Below are 13,521 nucleotides of genomic sequence, written 5' to 3' on the forward strand. Positions count from 1 at the left end.
TTCTAGTTTTCTAAATATATATATATATATTATTTTCAAAGATTTCATGCATTGCATTCTTCATGATCTTCAAGTTGTTCCTGGCCAGTCTTCTTGTTTGATCTTCATATGTTCTTGTTTTGTGTCTTTTCTTGTTTTTCATATGCATTCTTGAATCATTAATGTCTAAAGAATAATTTTTTTTTTAAGTTTGGTGTCTTGCATGTTTTCTTTTCTTGAAAATCTTTCAAAAATAAGTTCTTGGTGTTCATCTTGACATTCATATTGTTCTTGCATGCATCATGTGTTTTGATCCATAATCTTCATGTTTTGAGTCTTTTTGTTGTTTTTCTCTTTCATCATTAAAAATTCAAAAATAAAAAAAATATCTTTCCCTTTTTCTTCTCATCAAATTCGAAAATTTGAGTTGACTTTTTCAAAATTTTTTAAAATCTAGTTGTTTTTATGAGTCAAATCAAATTTTCAATTTAAAAATCTTATCTTTTTCAAAATCAAATCTTTTTCAATTTTCTTTTCATATTTTCGAATTCCTTTTTAAAATTTTTCAAAATCTTTTTCATTTTTTAGAAAATATTCAAATTAATTTTCAAAATCTTTTTCTTATTTTATTTCTTAATTTTCAAAAACTTTATTAGCATTTAATGTTTTGATTCAAAATTTTTCAAAGTTGTTACTTGCCTATTAAGAAAGGTTCAATCTTTTAAATTTAAAATCATATCTTTTAGTTTCTTGTTAGTCAAGTAATCAACTTTAAGTTTCAAAATCAAATCTTTTTTTTTATTTCCTCTCTAAATCTTTTTCACATTAAATTTCAATCATATCTTTTTCTATTTCAATCACATCTTTTCAAAATCAATTTCAAAATCTTTTCTAACCACTTAACTTTTTAATTTGATTTTCAAATCTTTTTCAATCAATCATATCCTTTTGCTTCAATCATATCTTTTTTAAAACTACCTAACTAACTCTCACTCTCTCTAATTTTCAAAAACCCCTTCTCTCTTTTTCAAAATTCCTTTTAATTAACTAATTATTTTTAATTTTAATTTTAATTCAATTTCAATTTTAATTTTCGAATTTTAAATTTAATTTTAAAATATTCTTATCTTATTTTGTTTAATTTTTGAATTCCTTTCTTATCTTTAATCTCCTTCTATTTATTTATTCATCTACTAACACTTCTCTTCCACTCAAAATTCGAACCCCATCTCCCTCTCTGTGTTCGAGTTTTTCTCTTCTCCTTCTCATATTCTTCTCTTCTTCTACTCACATAAAGGAACCTCTCTCTACTGAGGCAAAGAGGATCCCTATTATTTTCTGTTCTCTTCTTTTTCATATGAGCAGGAACAAGGATAAGAATATTCTTGTTGAAGCTGATCCTGAACCTGAAAGGACTCTGAAGAGGAAGCTAAGGGAAGCTAAAGCACAACTCTCTGGAGAAAATCTGACAGAAATTTTTGAAAAAGAAGGAGACATGGCCGAAAATAATAACAATGCAAGGAAGATGCTTGGTGACTTCACTGCACCTAATTCCAATTAACATGGAAGAAGCATCTCAATCCCTGCCATTGGAGCAAACAATTTTGAGCTTAAACCTCAATTAGTTTCTTTGATGCAACAGAACTGCAAGTTTCATGGACTTCCATCTGAAGATCCTTTTCAGTTCTTGACTGAATTCTTGCAGATCTGTGATATTGTTAAGACCAATGGGGTTGATCCCGAGGTCTACAGGCTTATGCTTTTCCCGTTTGCTGTAAGAGACAGAGCTAGAGTATGGTTGGACTCTCAACCTAAAGATAGCCTAAACTCTTGGGATAAGCTGGTCACGGCTTTCTTAGCCAAGTTCTTTCCTCCTCAAAAGCTTAGTAAGCTTAGAGTGGATGTTCAAACCTTCAGACAGAAAGAAGGTGAATCCCTCTATGAAGCTTGGGAGAGATATAAGCAACTGACCAAAAAGTGTCCTTCTGACATGCTTTCAGAATGGACCATTCCGGATATATTCTATGATGGTCTATCTGAACTATCAAAGATGTCATTGGACCATTCTGCAGGTGGTTTCATTCACCTAAAGAAAATGCCTGCAGAAGCTCAAGAACTCATTAACATGGTTGCAAATAATCAGTTCATGTACACTTCTGAAAGGAATCCTGTGAATAATGGGATGCCTATGAGGAAGGGAGTTCTTGAAATTGATACTCTGAATGCCATATTGGCTCAGAATAAAATATTGACTCAGCAAGTCAATATGATTTCTCAGAGTCTGAATGGAATGCAAGCTGCATCCAACAGTACTCAAGAGGCATCTTCTGAAGAAGAAGCTTATGATCCTGAGAACCCTGCAACAACAAAGGTTAATTACATGGGTGAACCGTATGGAAACACTTATAATCCCTTATGAAAAAATCACCCAAATCTCTCATGGAAGGATCAACAAAAGCCTCAACAAGGCTTTAATAATGGTGGAAGAAACAGGTTTAGTAATAGGAAGCCTTTTCCATCATCCACTCAGCAATAGACAGAGAGTTCTGAGCAGACCCCATCTAGCTTGGCAAACATAGTCTCTGATCTATCTAAGGCCACTCTAAGTTTCAGGAATGAAACAAGGTCCTCCATTAGAAATTTCGAAGCACAAGTGGGCTAGCTGAGTAAAAGAATCACTGAAACGCCTCCTAGTACTCTCCCAAGCAATACAGAAGAAAATCCAAAAGGAGAGTGCAAGGCCATTGAACTGATCATCATGGCCGAACCTACAAGGGAGGGAGAGGACGTGAATCCCAGTGAGGAAGACCTCCTGGGACGTCCAGAGATCAATAAGGAGTTTCCCTTTGAGGAACCAAAGGAATTTAAGACTTATCTAGAGACCATAGAGATTCCATTGAACCTCCTTATGCCATTCATGAGCTCTGATGAGTATTCTTCTTCTGAAGAGAATGAAGATGTTACTGAAGAGCAAGTTGCCAAGTACCTTGGTGCAATCATGAAGCTGAATGCCAAATTATTTGGTAATGAGACTTGGGAAGATGAACCTCCCTTGCTCACCAATGAACTAAGTGATCTGGATCAACTGAGATTGCCTCAGAAGAAATAGGATCCTGGAAAGTTCTTAATACCTTGTACCATAGGCACCATGACCTTTAAGAAGGCTCTATGTGACCTTAGATCAGGGATAAACCTCATGCCACTCTCTGTAATGGAGAAACTGGGAATCCTTGAGGTACAGGCAGCCAAATTCTCATTAGAGATGGCAGATAACTCAAGAAAACAGGCTTATGGACTAGTAGAGGATGTGTTAGTAAAGGTTGAAGGCCTTTACATCCCTGCTGATTTCATAATCCTAGACACTGGGAAGGATAAGGATGAATCCATCATCCTTGGAAGACCCTTCCTAGCCACAGCAAGGGCTGTGATTGATGTGGACAGAGGAGAGTTGGTCCTTCAACTGAATGAGGACTACCTTGTGTTTAAAACTCAAGGATCTCCTTCTGTAACCATGGAGAGGAACCATGAAAAGCTTCTCTCCCTGCAGAGTCAACCAAAGCCCCCACAGTCAAACTCTAAGTTTGGTGTTGGGAGGTTCCAACCTTGCTCTGAATATCTGTGAGGCTCCATGAGAGCTCACTGTCAAGCTATTGACATTAAAGAAGCACTTGTTGGGAGGTAACCCAATGTTATTTAATCATTTTTTATTTTCTCTTTGTTATTTCATGTTTCATTAGGTTGATGATCATGTAGGGTCACAAAAACTACTGAAAAATCAAAAACAGAATGAAAAATAGCATTGAAAACAGCACACCCTGGAGGAAGGGCTTACTGGCGTTTAAACGCCAGTAAGGAGCATCTGGCTGGCGTTTAACGCCAAAACAGAACATGAAACTGGCATTAAACGCCAGAAACAAGTAGCAGTCTGGCGTTTAAATGCCAGGATTGCACTCAGAGGAAAGCTGGCCTTAAACGCCAGAAGCAAGCATCAGACTGGTGTTTAACGCCAGAAACATGCACCATACTGGCGTTCAACACCAGAAACATGCTATGGACTGGTGTTGAACGCCCAAAACAAGCAAGGAAGTGGCGTTTAACGCCAGAAACATGCTGCAGTCTGGCGTTAAACGCCAGGATTGCATATATGGGATGTTTTACACGTCTAAAAGGTGTAGGGATGAGAAATCCTCAAACACCTCAGGATCTGTGGACCCCACAGGATTTCTTTCGGATCTGTGGACCCCACAGGATCCCCACCTACTTCTTCTCACCCCTTCACCAATCACATCCATCCTCTCTTCCCCAAAAACCCCACCTACCTTTGAATTCAAAATAATTTCCCTCCCAAACACAACCCTAAATGGCCGAACCCTAAACCCCTCCCCTCTCCTATATAAACCCCTCATTCCCTCTTCATTTTCATACAACAAAACCCTCTCTTCTTTCCCTTGGCCGAAACCATCTCTCTCTCCCTTTCCTCCATTTTTCTTCTACTTCTACTTTTTTCTTTCTTCTTTTGCTCGGGGACGAGCAACCATTTTAAGTTTGGTGTGATAAAAGCATAGCTTTTTGTTTTTTCATAACCATTCATGGTACCTAAGGCTAGAGAAACCTCTAGAAAGAGGAAAGGGAAGGCAATTGCTTCCACTTCTGAGTCATGGGAGATGGAGAGATTCATCTCTAAGGTCCATCAAGACCACTTCTATGAAGTTGTGGCCAAGAAGAAAGGGATCCCTGAGGTTCCTTTCAAGCTCAAAAGGAATGAGTATCTGGAGATCCGACTTGAGATTCAAAGAAGAGGTTGGGAAGTTCTCACCAACCCCATTCAACAAGTCGGGATCCTAATGGTTCAAGAGTTCTATGCAAACGCATGGATCACAAGGAACCATGATCAAAGTGTGAACCCGAATCCAAAGCATTGGCTTACCATGGTTCGGGGGAAATACTTAGATTTCAGTCCGGAAAATGTAAGGCTAGCGTTCAACATGCCAATGATGGAAGAGAACGCACGCCCCTACACAAGAAGGGTCAACTTTGATCAAAGGTTGGACCAAGTCCTCATAGACATATGTGAGGAAGGAGCTCAATGGAAAATTGACTCAAGAGGCAAGCCGGTTCAACTAAGAAGGCATTACCTCAAACCAGTGGCTAGGGGATGGCTAGATTTCATTCAACGCTCAATCATTCCTACTAGTAACCGGTCTGAAGTTACTATAGACTGGGCCATCATGATCCATAGTATCATGATTGGAGAGGAGGTAGAAGTTCATGAGATTATACCTCAAGAACTTTACAAGGTGGCTGACAAGTCCTCCACTTGGGCAAGGTTAGCCTTTCCTCACCTCATATGCCACCTCTGCAATTCAGCTGGAATTGACATAGAGGGAGATATCCTCATTGAAGAGGATAAGCCCATCACTAGGAAAAGGATGGAGCAAACAAGAGATCATGGACCTCAGCATGAGCATGAGGAAATTCCTCACCATGAAATCCCTGAGATGCCTCAGGGGATGCACTTTCCTCCACAGAATTATTGGGAACAAATCAACACTTCCCTAGGAGAATTAAGTTCTAATATGGGACAACTAAGGGTGGAGCACCAAGAGCACTCCATCATCCTCCATGAAATTAGAGAAGATCAAAGAGCTATGAGGGAGAAGCAAGAAAGACAAGGAAGAGACATAGAGGAGCTCAAGAGCACCATTGGTTCTTCAAGAAGAGGAAGACGTCACCCTCACTAAGGTGGACTTATTCCTTAATTTCCTTGTTTAATTATTTTCCTATTTTTTTATTTTTAAGCTTTATGTTTTATTTATATTTGTGTCTTATTACATGATCAATAGTGTCTAAGTGTCTATGCCTTAAAGTTATGAATATGAATCCATCACCTCTCTTAAATGAAAACTGTTTTAATTACAAAAGAACAAGAAGTACATGGTTTCGAATTCATCCTTGAAACTAGTTTAATTATTTTGATGTGGTGACAATACTTTTTGTTTTCTGAATGAATGCTTGAACAGTGCATATGTCTTTTGAAGTTGATGTTTACTGAATGTTAAATATGTTGGCTCTTGAAGAATAAAGAAAAAGGAGAAATATTATTTGATAATCTGAAAAATCATAAAATTGATTCTTGAAGCAAGAAAAAGCAGTGAATACAAAAGCTTGCAGAAAAAAATGCGAAAAAAAAAGAGAAAAAGAAAAAGAAAAAGCAAGCAGAAAAAGCCAAAAGCTCTTTAAACCAAAAGGCAAGAGCAAAAAGCCAATAGCCCTTAAAACCAAAAGGCAATGGTAAATAAAAAGGATCCAAGGTTTTGAGCATCAGTGGATAGGAGGGCCTAAAGGAATAAAATCCTGGCCTAAGCGGCTAAACCAAGCTGTCCCTAACCATGTGCTTGTGGCGTGAAGGTGTCAAATGAAAACTTAAGACTGAGCGGTTAAAGTCAAGGTCCAAAGCAAAAGAAAGAATGTGCTTAAGAACCCTGGACACCTCTAATTGGGGACTTTAGCAAAGCTAGTCACAATCTGAAAAGGTTCACCCAGTTATGTGTCTGTGGCATTTATGTATCATGTGTTAATACTGGAAAACAAAGTGCTGAGGGCCACGGCCAAGACTCATAAAGTAACTGTGTTCAAAAATCAACATACTGAACTAGGAGAATCAATAACACTATCTGAACTCTGAGTTCCTATAGATGCCAATCATTCAGAACTTCAATGGATAAAGCGAGATGCCAAAACTATTTAAGAGGCAAAAAGCTACTAGTCCTGCTCATCTTATTGGAGCTAAGTTTCATTGATATTTTGGAATTTATAGTATATTCTCTTCTTTTTATCCTATTTGATTTTTAGTTGCTTGGGACAAGCAACAATTTAAGTTTGGTGTTGTGATGAGCGGATAATTTATACGCTTTTTGGCATTATTTTAACATAGTTTTTAGTATGATTTAGTTAGTTTTTAGTATATTTTTATTAGTTTTTAATTAAAAATTACATTTCTGGACTTTACTATGAGTTTGTGTGTTTTTCTGTGATTTCAGGTAATTTCTGGCTGAAATTGAGAGACTTGAGCAAAAATCAGATTCAGAGGTTGAAGAAGGACTGCAGATGTTGTTGGATTCTGACCTCCCTGCACTCAAAGTGAATTTTCTGGAGCTACAGAACTCCAAATGGTGCTCTCTCAATTGCGTTGGAAAGTAGACATCCAGGGCATTTCAGAAATATATAATAGTCTATACTTTGATTAAGGACAGATGACGTAAAATGGCGTTGAACGCCAATTCCATGCTGCATTCTGGAGTCAAACGCTAGAAACAGATTGTAAAGTGGAGTTAAACGCCAGAAACAGGTTACAAACTAGCGTTCAACTCCAAGAAAGATCTCTACACGTGTAAAGCTCAATTCTCAGCCCAAGCACACACCAAGTGGGTCCCAGAAGTGGATTTCTGCATCATTTACTCAATTCTGCAAACCCTAGTAACTAGTTTAGTATAAATAGGACTTTTTACTATCTTTGTAGAGATCTTTTGATTAGTTTTATGCTATCTTAGACTTTTGTGAGGGCTGGCCATTCGACCATGCCTGAACTTTATCACTTATGTATTTTCAACAGTAGAGTTTCTACACACCAAAGATTAAGGTGTGGAGCTCTGCTGTTCCTCAAAGATTAGTGCAAAGTACTACTGTTTTTCTATTCAATTCAACTTATTCCGCTTCTAAGATATTCATTTGCACTTATTATTATGATGGATGTGATGATCGTGACAGTCATCATCATTCTCAACTTATGAGCGCGTGCCTGACAACCACTTCCGTTCTACCTTAGATTGAATGGATATCTCTTAGATATCTAATACAGGGGACCGAGTCCGAGATATTAGAGTCTTCGTGGTATAAGTTAGAACCCATGGATGGCCATTTCTGAGATCCGGAAAGTCTAAACCTTGTATGTGGTATTCCGAGTAGGATCTGGGAAGGGATGGCTGTGACGAGCTTAAAACTCGCGAGTGCTGGGCGTAGTGACAGACGCAAAAGGATCAATGGATCCTATTCCAGTATGATCGAGAACCGACAGATGAATAGCCGTGCCGTGACAGAGCATCTTGGACCACTTTCACTGAGAGGACGGGAAGTAGCCATTGACAACGGTGATGCCCAACATACAGCTTGCCATGGAAAGGAGTAGGAAGGATTGGATGAAGACAGCAGGGAAGCAGAGGTTCAGAGGGACGAAAGCATCTCTATACGCTTATCTAAAATTCTCACCAATTAATTACATAAGTACCACTATCTTATTTTATATTTTATTTATCTTTTACTTATCAATTCATAAAATCAGTTGAATCCGCCTGACTGAGATTTACAAGGTGACCATAGCTTGCTTCAAGCCGACAATCTCCGTGGGATCGACCCTTACTCACGTAAGGTTTATTACTTGGACGACCCAGTGCACTTGCTGGTTAGTTGTATGAAGTTATGAAATAGAATTAAGAACATGATCGTGCATATTGAGTTTTTAGCGCCGTTACCAAGGAAGGAATGATCACGATTTCGTGCACCACATATCTTCAGTAGGTTCGGTGTCCCTAGGATACTGATCAGTGATGGAGGCACTCGTTGCTGCATTAAACAGCTTGACTCTGCTCTGGTCCGATATGGAATTGACCACAAAGTGGCAACTCCATATCATCCACAGACAAATGGGCAGGCTGAAGTCTCGAATAGAGAACTAAAACGAATCCTGGAACGTACTGTAAGTACCCGTAGAAAAGATTGGGCAAGAATTCTGGATGATGCTCTGTGGGCTTTTCTGGAGCTACCGAACTCAAATTGGCGCGCTCCCAATTGCGTTGGAAAGTAGACATCCAGGGCTTTCCAGCAATGTATAATAGTCCATACTTTGGCCGAGTTTAGACGACGTAAAATGGCGTTGAACGCCAGTTCTATGCTGCTGTCTGGAGTTAAACGCCAGAAACAAGTCACAAACCAGAGTTGAACGCCAGAAATACGTTATAACCTGGCGTTCAACTCCAGAAAGAGCCTCTACACGTGTAACATTCAAGCTCAGCCCAAGCACACACCAAGTGGGCCCCGGAAGTGGATTTATGCATCAATTACTTACTTCTGTAAACCCTAGTAGCTAGTTTATTATAAATAGGACTTCTTACTATTGTATTAGATATCTTTGATCAATTGTATGCTATCTTAGATCACGTTTTAGGGGCTGGCCATTCGGCCAGGCCTGGACCTTTCACTTATATATTTTCAATGGTGGAGTTTCTACACTCCATAGATTAAGGTGTGGAGCTCTACTGTTCCTCAAAGATTAATGCAAAGTACTACTGTTTTTCTATTCAATTCAACTTATCCCACTTCTAAGATATTCATTTGCACTTCAACCTGAATGTGATGAACGTGACAATCATCATCATTCCTTATGAACGCGTGCCTGACAACCACTTCCGTTCTACCTTAGATTGAATGAGTATCTCTTAGATCTCTTAATCAGAATCTTCGTGGTGTAAGCTAGATTGATGGCGGCCTTCATGAGAATCCGGAAAGTCTAAACCTTGTCTGTGGTATTCCGAGTAGGATTCAGGGATTGAATGACTGTGACGAGCTTTAAACTCGCGAGTGCTGGGCGTAGTGACAGACGCAAAAGGAGGGTGAATCCTATTCCAGTATGATCGAGAACCTCAGATGATTAGCCGTGCTGTGACAGAGCATTTGGACCATTTTCACAAGAGGAGGGGATGTAACCATTGACAACGGTGATGCCCTTGCATAAAGCCAGCCATGGAAAGGAGTAAGACTGATTGGATGAAGACAGTGGGAAAGCAGAGATTCAGAGGAACGAAAGCATCTCTACACGCTTATCTGAAATTCTCACCAATGAATGACATAAGTGTTTCTATCCCTATTTTCTGTTTAATTAGTATTATTTTCAAAAACTCCATAATCAATTATTATCCGCCTGACTGAGATTTACAAGGTGACCATAGCTTGCTTCATACCAACAATCTCCATGGGATCGACCCTTACTCACGTAAGGTTTATTACTTGGACGACCCAGTGCACTTGCTGGTTAGTTGTATCGAAGTTGTGACAAATTATGAATTGAGATTAGAGCACCAAGTTTTTGGAGCCATTACCAGAGATCACAATTTCGTGCACCAAGTTTTTGGCGCCGTTGCCGGGGATTGTTCGAGTTTGGACAACTAACGGTTCATCTTGTTGCTCAGATTAGGTAATTTTCTTTTTATTTTGTTTTCAAAAATTTTTTCAAAAATCTTTCAAAAACTTCTCATCTGTTTTCGAAAAAAATAAAAAATATTTTAAAATAAAAATGTTTTCAAAAATATATTTTTCTTCATAATTTTTAAGAATGAATTCTAGTGTTTCATGAAGCATGGCTGGCTGTAAAGCCATGTTTAATTCCTCTGTAGGGCATGTCAGGCGTGTCATGTCTGAGTTACATACTAAAGCTTGGTTGGCTATTAAGCCATGCCTGACCCTTTGATTGGAGCTTTAGACTAAAGAGCATAAGATTCCTGGAATTCATATTAAAAATTTTGGAATCCTTATTTTTCTTTTTCAAAATGATTTTCGAAAAAATTAAAAGAAAATACAAAAAAAATTCATAAAATCATAAAAATCAAAAATATTTTTCATGTTTCTTGTTTGAGTCATGTGTCATGTTATAAGTTTGGTGTCAATTGCATTTTTTTAAAAAAAAAATTCTTTGCATTTTTCGAAAAATTCATGCATTCATGGTGTTCTTCATGATCTTCAAGTTGTTCTTGGTAAGTCTTCTTATTTGATCTTGATGTTTTCTTGTTTTGCATCTTTTCTTGTTTTACATGTGCATTTTTGCATCCATAGAGTCTAAACATGAAAGATTTTTAAGTTTGGTGTCTTGCATGTTTTCTTTGCATATAAAAATTTTCAAAAAATAAGTCTTGATGTTCATCATGACATTCAAAGTGTTCTTGGTGTTCATCTTGACATTCACAGCATTCTTGCATGCATTCATTGTTTTGATCCAAAATTTATATGCATTGAGCATTTTTAGTGTTTTTCTCTCTCATCATAAAAATTCGAAAAATAAAAAAAAATATCTTTCCCTTTTTTTCTCTTAAAATTTCGAAAATTAGATTTGACTTTTTCAAAAATTTTTAAAATCTAGTTGTTTTCATGAGTCAAATCAAATTTTTCAATTTGAAAATCTTATCTTTTTCAAAATCTTCTTCAAAAATCAAATCTTTTTCATTTTTTAGTTATTTTCGAAAATTATAAAAATATTTTTCAAAAATCTTTTTCTTAATTTTATATCATAATTTTTGAAAATAACATCATCAATTAATGTTTTGATTCAAAAATTTCAAGTTTGTTACTTGCTTGTTAAGAAAGATTCAAACTTTAAGTTCTAGAATCATATCTCATGATTTCTTGTGAATCAAGTCATTAATTGTGATTTTAAAAATCAAATCTTTTTCAAAAACTAATTTAAATCATATCTTTTCAAAAATATCTTCTTATCTTATCTTTTTCAAAAATTTGATTTCAAAATATTTTTTCTAACTTCCTAACTTCTTATCTTTTCAAAATTTGTTTAAACTACCTAACTAACTCTCTCTCTCTAATTTTCGAAAATATCTTCCCTCTTTTTCAAAATTTCTTTTTAATTAACTAATTATTTTCATTTTTTATTTTAATTTTCGAAAATTACTAACACTTTTCAAAAATTATTTTCGAAAATCACTAACTCCTTTTCAAAAATTATTTTCAAAAATCCTTCTCCCTCATCTCCTTCTAATTATTTATTCATCTACTAACACTCCTCTTCATCTCACATCACTGCTCCTATCTTTACCCTTGTGTTTGGATTCTTCATTCTTCTTCACCCCTATTCCTTTTCTTCTTCTACTAACTATAAGGAACCTCTTTACTGTGACATAGAGGATTCCTCTTCTTTTCTTGTTCTCTTCTCTTTCTTATGAGCAGGAACAAGGAAAAAGGCATTCTTGTTGAAGCTGATCCAGAACCTGAAAGGACTCTGAAGAGGAAACTAAGAGAAGCTAAGTTACAACAATCCAGAGACAACCTTATTGAAAATTTCGAACAAGTAAAGGAGATGGCAGCCGAACCCAACAACAATAATGCAAGGAGGATGCTTGGTGACTTTACTGCACCTAATTCCAATTTACATGGAAGAAGCATCTCCATTCCTGCAATTGGAGCAAACAATTTTGAGCTGAAACCTCAGCTAGTTTCTCTGATGCAGCAGAACTGCAAGTTTCATGGACTTCCATCTGAAGATCCTTTTCAGTTCTTAACTGAATTCTTGCAGATATGTGATACTGTTAAGACTAATGGAGTAGATCCTGAAGTCTACAGGCTCATGCTTTTCCCTTTTGCTGTAAGAGACAGAGCTAGAGTATGGTTGGACTCTCAACCCAAAGACAGCCTGAACTCTTGGGATAAGCTGGTCACTACTTTCTTAGCCAAGTTCTTTCCTTCTCAAAAGCTGAGCAAGCTTAGAGTGGATGTTCAAACCTTCAGACAGAAAGAAGGTGAATCCCTCTATGAAGCTTGGAAAAGATACAAGCAGCTGACCAAAAAGCGTTCTTCTGACATGCTTTCAGAATGGACCATCCTTGATATATTCTATGATGGTTTATCTGAGATATCAAAGATGTCATTGGACACTTCTGCAGGTGGATCCATTCACCTAAAGAAAACGCCTGCAGAAGCTCAAGAACTCATTGACATGGTTGCTAATAACCAGTTCATGTACACTTCTGAGAGGAATTCTGTGAATAATGGGACGCCTATGAAGAAGGGAGTTCTTGAAATTGATACTCTGAATGCCATATTGGCTCAGAACAAAATATTGACTCAGCAAGTCAATATGATTTCTCAGAGTCTGAATGGAATGCAAGATGCATCCAACAGTACTCAAGAGGCATCTTCTGAAGAAGAAGCTTATGATCCTGAGAACCCTGCAATAGCAGAGGTGAATTACTTAGGTGAACCTTATGGAAACACCTATAATCCATCATGGAGGAATCATCCAAATCTCTCATGGAAGGATCAACAAAAGCCTCAACAAGGCTTTAATAATGGTGGAAGATACAGGTATAACAATAGTAAACCTTTTCCATCATCCACTCAGCAACTGACAGAGAACTCTGAACAAAATACTTCTAATCTAGCAAACTTAGTCTCTGATCTATCTAAGGCCACTGTGAGTTTCATGAATGAAACAAGATCCTTCATTAGAAATTTGGAAGCACAAGTGGGCCAGCTGAGTAAAAGGATCACTGAAATCCCTCCTAGTACTCTCCCAAGCAATACAGAAAAAAATCCAAAAGGAGAGTGCAAAGCGATTGAATTCACTACCATGGCCGAACCTGTAAGGGTGGGAGAGGACGTGAACCCCAAGGAGGAAGACCTCCTGGGACGTCCAGTGATCAATAAGGAACTTCCCTTTGAGGAATCAAAGGAATCTGAGACTCATCTAGAGACCATTGAGATTCCATT

The 13,521-nt window shown here is 37.4% G+C and overlaps 1 non-coding gene across 1 annotated transcript; it reads right to left on the reverse strand.

Moving 5' to 3' along the window:
• Positions 1-1,867: 1,867 nt before the first annotated feature.
• On the reverse strand, positions 1,868-1,975 carry LOC112780970 (small nucleolar RNA R71). Its single transcript, XR_003191773.1, has one exon. It is a non-coding gene; the product is annotated as a small nucleolar RNA R71 (small nucleolar RNA).
• Between the last annotated feature and the right edge of the window lie 11,546 nt (positions 1,976-13,521).

This window comes from Arachis hypogaea, chromosome 19, assembly GCF_003086295.3.
Source record: "Arachis hypogaea cultivar Tifrunner chromosome 19, arahy.Tifrunner.gnm2.J5K5, whole genome shotgun sequence".
Lineage (NCBI taxonomy): Eukaryota > Viridiplantae > Streptophyta > Magnoliopsida > Fabales > Fabaceae > Arachis > Arachis hypogaea.